Here is a 6,000-nt window from a genome sequence, read left to right as displayed (position 1 = left end):
TTCTTGTGTTTTTGTAGTAAAATTTGAAGCATCTCATCTAGCTCCCAGACTTGGTACTCCTTCACTTATGGAAAGAGACTGGATCCTTTGACGAAAGGGGCAATGCAATCACAGCTGTATATCATGAATTGTTCCCTAATCCAGTGGGGTTCCCAAACTTGTCTGCACATTAGAACACCTTTGGATTCTAAAGCCCAGTCCACAACCCAGACTAATTAAATAATAATCTTGGGGAAGACCCACGCAGTATTTTTTCAAGTTCCCCAGATACTTCCAGTGAGCAGACATGTTGGGAGAATCATTGCCCTAAGCCTTTTCCATACGGACCAGTGACCATTCACTAGAGAAAGGTAAATATCCAAAATTCTTTTTTTTTTTTTTTTTTGAGACAAGGTCTTGCTCTGTTGTCACCCAGGCTGGACTGCAGTGGCATAATCTCAGCTCACTGCAACCTCTGCCTCCCGAATAGCTGGGACTACAGGCGTGCACCACCACTCCCAGCTAGTTTTCTGTATTTTTGGTAGAGATGGGGTTTCGGCATCTTGGCCAGGCTGGCTAGAATTCTTAAGGCACTGTCTCTTAACTTGTACTAATACTAGAAACCAAAAACTCTACCCTGGACGACTAGTCAGAATAGGGGACCTACGGAAGTCAAGTGATGGAATCTTGGCTTGGCTGTGGCTGACAGTGGATCCAGAAGGACCCATACTGTGGTTACTTCTCCAGTCCTAGATGTGTAGTAGTGATATATATCTTTTAATAACAATCTTTATTTTGGTTTCCTGATCCATGGAGGGATTGCTATTATGGTGGAAAGTGCTACACAGCAGCTTAGGTCTGCCTTCTACCACTCCTCATTAAGATAGTAAAGGAAAAGCAGGGATATACCCTGAAGAAATGGCAGAGATTGGCCAAGCACAGTGGCTCATGCCTGTAACGCCAGCACTTAGGGAGGCCAAGGCAGGAGGATTACTTGACCCCAGGAGTTTGAGACCAGCCTGTATAACATGGCAAGACTCCATTTCTATAAAACATAAAAAGCAAAATAGAAAAACCAAAAGAAATTGCAGAGATTAGTGCCATCATGCTGCCATGGTGATTCATACCACATTCCCATTTAAATTTCCTGTGGCCACCAGATGAATCATAGAGAATGAAAGTATAAAAACCAGATAGCTAGTGAAGAATGACAGTGGACTGCAAACTTTAATTAGGTAGGGATGCCAATTATGGTTGATGTTCTAGGTGTGGTATCTTCTTTGGAAAAAATTAATATACATGTTGACATGATACTAATATTGATCTGGAAATGTCCCCCCACCCCAATTCTAATTATAAGGAGAATCAGAAACAGACTACATTTAGGAGGAACAACAGTAAGTCCTTACTGTCTTGTCTCAGGCTACATCAACTCTCCTGTTCTCTACATTGTATGAAGGGACCTTGATGGTCTTGCTATTCCATAGAACATCACACTGATTTATTAGAGTAATGAAATTATATTAAATGAAACTGATGAGAAGTAGGCAGCATTCTACATGCTTTGGTAAGACATACGCATGCTAGAAGGTGCAAGATGAACCTTGAAAAACTTCCAGGACTTGTCACAGGTTTCTAGGGGTCCAATGGCCAGAGGGATGTTAGGATATCCACAATATCCATACTTTTTTCTCTTCATTAACTGATCAGAGGGAACTCCTTGTGATGACAGTTTATGTGGGTTGAGGGAGAAGTGCTGAAGGATTAGAGGCAGGTACTATAGGAGTCTGAGTCACCTGCTCATTCATGGTTCCAGTCCCATATGTAGTGCACTGCTCCTGTGCTCATCCAGTTGTACAGTTTGGTTGAGTCAAATAACAACAATTCATGATGGGCAGTTTGATTCACACAGTCACTTGATGTCCCATGGTCGGGTGTTACATCTCTTCCAGGTACCAGTAGCAAATCAAGGGGTGCTTTTCAAAGAAAAAACAAAATGAATCAAAACCATGGCTAAGGAAGATACGGTCTTACTCCTAAACCTTAAATTAAGGTCTATGTTGTAATTCTTGTACTGAAACTTGCCAGAGGCTTCATATAACATCTCTCCTACATTAACTTCCAATACCATTGGGTCTACAGGATCATAAAGCCTAAGTCTGAGCCCTACCCCACTCAAAACTGGTAATTTTTTTTGAGACGGAGTCTCACTCTGTTGCCCACGCTGGAATGCAGTGGCAAGGTATCAGCTCGCTGCAACCTCTGCCTCCCAGGTTCAAGCGCTTCTCCTGCCTCAGCCTCCTGAGTAGCTGGGATTACAAGCATGCACCACCACTTCCGGCTATTTTTTTATTTTTAGTAGAGACGGAATTTCACCACGTTGGGCAGGCTGGCCTTGAACTCCTGACTTCAGGTGATCCGCCCACCTCGACCTCCCAAAGTGCTGGGATTACAGGCGTGAGCCACCACGCCTGGCCAAAACTGGTAGTCTTATAGTTAAGCCTCTGAGAACAGCTTACCCAATTGTACTGTGTTTTGTTGTCTCCAAATCTAAAGATGCCTGCCACATGTTTTGCCTTTTTCTTTGTTGTGACAGTGGAAAATACAACTTGTCACTAACAAGTGCCTTTAAATAGGGGTGGGTGTTTGGTTTTGGTCTAGCTTTTCTAGTTGTTCACAGCAGAAGTATGATCAAAACCACTGAGTTCTTAATTATCAGAAGTGAAACTTGAGGGTTTTTTTGTTTTTTTTTTTTAAGACACTTTCTGTTGCTCAGGCTGGAGTGTACTGGCCTCATCATAGCCCACTGCAGCTTTGAAATCCTGGCCTCAATTGATTCTCCCAACTCAGCCTCCTTGAGTAGCTGAGATTACAGGCTTGTACCACCATGCCTGGCATTTTTTTGTTTTGTTTTGTTTTTTTCTGGTAGAAACAGGGTCTCACTATGTTGCCTAGGCTGGTCTCAAACTCCTGGCCTCAAGTGATTCTCCTGCTTTGGCATCCCAAAGCACTGCATTTACAGGCATGAGGCACCTCACCCAGCAAAGAGGACTCTTTTTTTTTTTTTTAATATCAAAAACTTTACTCCCTCAGTCAAAATACACAAGGTAGTTGTGCATATATGTAGTCTATAGATAATGCTTGGTACATAAATATCTAGGTCTATGGCAATAACTGTTACTTAGGGACTCAAAGTAGGTTTGAGTCCCTCAAAGAAGCTTAACACTGCTAAAAGCAAAGGCATACTCCTAGAAAAGTAAAGGTATGTTCCAAAGAATATGAGGAACACAGTAAGAGATACCCTGTATAAAAGCAGAGATAAAGTTTTTCTCCTCTATACAAGAGGACACGATTGAAAAGTTATTTATTGTGCTATATTATAATGAAAGCTGTGTTTAATTTAATGGTGATCTGCAAGATAGTCTGGAGAGGGAAAAGCAGAGGCAGAGAAGCCCACTACGAATTTACAGTAATGGACCAAATATGAGTTGAGAGGCATCATAGTGTAATGAGAAGAATGTTTACATTAGAATCATAGGACTGGTAATAATGACTGATCCTGTTACCTTGGGCAAGTCATTTAACCTGTCTGATTCTGCATCCTTATTTATATGTCACTCACCTTGTAGTGACCTTGTAGGCCCTCAATACTTGAGTGATGAAATGTTAATCACTTCTGCTTAACTCAGAGTGATTATATAATGATGAAAATCTTTTAAAATGTATAAACTTATACAATTTAAGGTGTAATATGCATTGAAGGCCTAAATAAGTAGAAAGGGACACTTATAAGAAAAGGGAAGGGTGAAAGATAAAGATGACTCCAATATACTGAATCTCAGTCTTGGTGACTGGAAAAGTATATTCACTTAAGTAGACTGGTTAGGAGAGTAACTGGGTTTTGGAAATCTGGACAAGGTTAGGGAAAAACAGTGATTATTTAAATTGTCAAGATGTTCAGCAGTAACTAAAAACTGAACAACGAAGTTACTCTTAATATATGTAATAGCTTCCTATTACATGTATTAGTTTCACATATTCTTAGGTATTTTTCATATGAGAATATTCTATCTCCTCCATAAAACTTTATGTTCTTAGAGAAAGAGGTTATCTCCTGGGAAATTTGTATTCCCTCCTCATTTAAAAGTAAACCACCTATATCCACTAAAGTTCCATCTGTTCTGTCCAATTTATTGGTAAACAAATTACATAGGGCATTGACTGGTTTAAAGATTATTTGTTAGTTCCTTTGGTCCTTCCAGTTTAATACCAAATTGCTATACTTTTTTTTTTTGTAAGAGTCTTGTTCTGTCACCCAGACTCGAGTGCAGTGGCATGATCTCAGCTCACTGCAGCAACCTCTGCCTCTTGGGTTCAAGCGATTCTCCTGCCTCAGCCTCCCAAGTAGCTGGGACTACAGGTGCCTGCCACCATGCCTGGCTAATTTTTGTACCAAACTGCTATACTTTAAAAAAAAGTGATATATAATAGTTTACATATTTATGTGGTATATGAGCTATTTTGTTACCTTGACTGTGTATACATCACCTCGAATATTTCTCATTTCTAAGTGCTGGGAACATTTCAAGTCTTCTAGCTATTTTAAAATATAAAAAGCATTCACTGTTACTAATTATAGTTACCCTACTCTGCTGTTAAACATTCCTTTGTTCCATAGCTCACTGTATGTTTGTACCCATTCACCAACCTCTCTTCATCCCCCCCAACCCAGACACCTTTCCCAGCTTCTGGCAACCATCATTCTACTTTCTGCCTCCATGAGATCAACATGTTTAGCTTCCACATGAGTGAAAGAACATGTGATATTTGTCATTGTGTGCCTGGCTTATTTAACTTAACACAATAACCTCCAGTACCTTCCATGTTTCTGCAGAGGAAATGATTTCCTTCTTTTTTATGGCCAAATAGTATTCATCATGTATAATATAGGTAACACATTTTCTTTATCCATTCATCTGTTGATGGACACTTAGGTTGATTCTGTTCTTTGCTACTGTGAATAGTGCTACATTGAACTGATTTATTTTCCTTTGAATAACTACACAATAGTGGCATTGACAGATCACATGGCAGTTCTTTCAGTTTTTTGGGAAATACTATGTTTCCATAGAGGCTGTACTAATTTACATTCCCACTGACAGTGTAAAAGAATGTATATTGTATATTGTATATTGTATATTCTCAACATTAGTCCCTTGTTGGATTAATAGTTTGTAAATATTTTCTTCCATACAACAGGTTATGTCTTTACTCTGCAGTTTTCTTTGCTGAGCTTTTTAGTTTAATATAGTCCAATTTGGCTATTTTTGTCTTTGCTTTTTGTGCTTTTGAGGTCTTAGCCATAAAATCTTTGCCTAGACCCAATGTCCTGAAGTGGTTTTCCTGTTTTCTTCTAGTAGTTTTATAGCTTCAGGTCTTACATTTATGTCTGAACTCTTCTTTATGTGCATCACTCTAAACAGTTTTTACTACTAGTACCTTGTAAAGCATAAAGCAAATGCCTTATTCAAAATCGTATGAGGCCAGGTGCGGTAACTCACACTGTAATCGTGGCACTTTGGGAAGCTGAGGCGGGCAGAATGCTTGATCCCAGGAGTTCAAAACAAGCCTGGGCAATATGGCGAAACCCTGTTTCTACAAAAGATAAAAAAAAATTAGCTGGATGTGGTGGCAAGCGCCTGTAGTCCCAGCTCCTTGGTGGGGGTGGCTGAGGTGGTAGGATCACTTGAGCCTGGGAGGTTGAGGCTGCAGTGAGCCATGATGGCGCCACTGCACTCCCACCTAGGTGACAGAGTGAGACCCTGTCTCAAAAAAGAAAGAATAAAGTGATACGATACATTTCTTCTTTTACATTTTAAATGTATATTCCTTTCATTTAGACCCTAAAGTATAAGACAGTTTCTATTCCATATAAAATCCTTAGTCAGTTTCTCCCAGTTTTTAAAAAATTTAATTGTAACAGCCATTCAACCTTAGCGTAGATTTATCTTTTATACTAAG

The 6,000-nt window shown here is 39.7% G+C and overlaps 1 long non-coding RNA gene across 1 annotated transcript in view; it reads right to left on the bottom strand.

Moving 5' to 3' along the window:
* Positions 1-1,187: 1,187 nt before the first annotated feature.
* Positions 1,188-6,000, bottom strand: part of LOC117085723 — a 28,088-nt gene continuing 23,275 nt past the window's right edge. Inside the window, exon 3 of the long non-coding RNA XR_004438060.1 lies at positions 1,188-1,955. This is a non-coding gene — a long non-coding RNA (uncharacterized LOC117085723). The remainder of the gene's footprint in view (positions 1,956-6,000) is intronic.

This window comes from Trachypithecus francoisi, unplaced genomic scaffold (genome assembly GCF_009764315.1).
Source record: "Trachypithecus francoisi isolate TF-2019V2 unplaced genomic scaffold, Tfra_2.0 Lachesis_group1, whole genome shotgun sequence".
Classification (NCBI taxonomy): Eukaryota; Metazoa; Chordata; class Mammalia; order Primates; family Cercopithecidae; genus Trachypithecus; species Trachypithecus francoisi.
The sequence above is the reverse complement of the archived record's forward strand: the minus strand, read 5'-3'. Positions and strand labels throughout refer to the sequence as shown.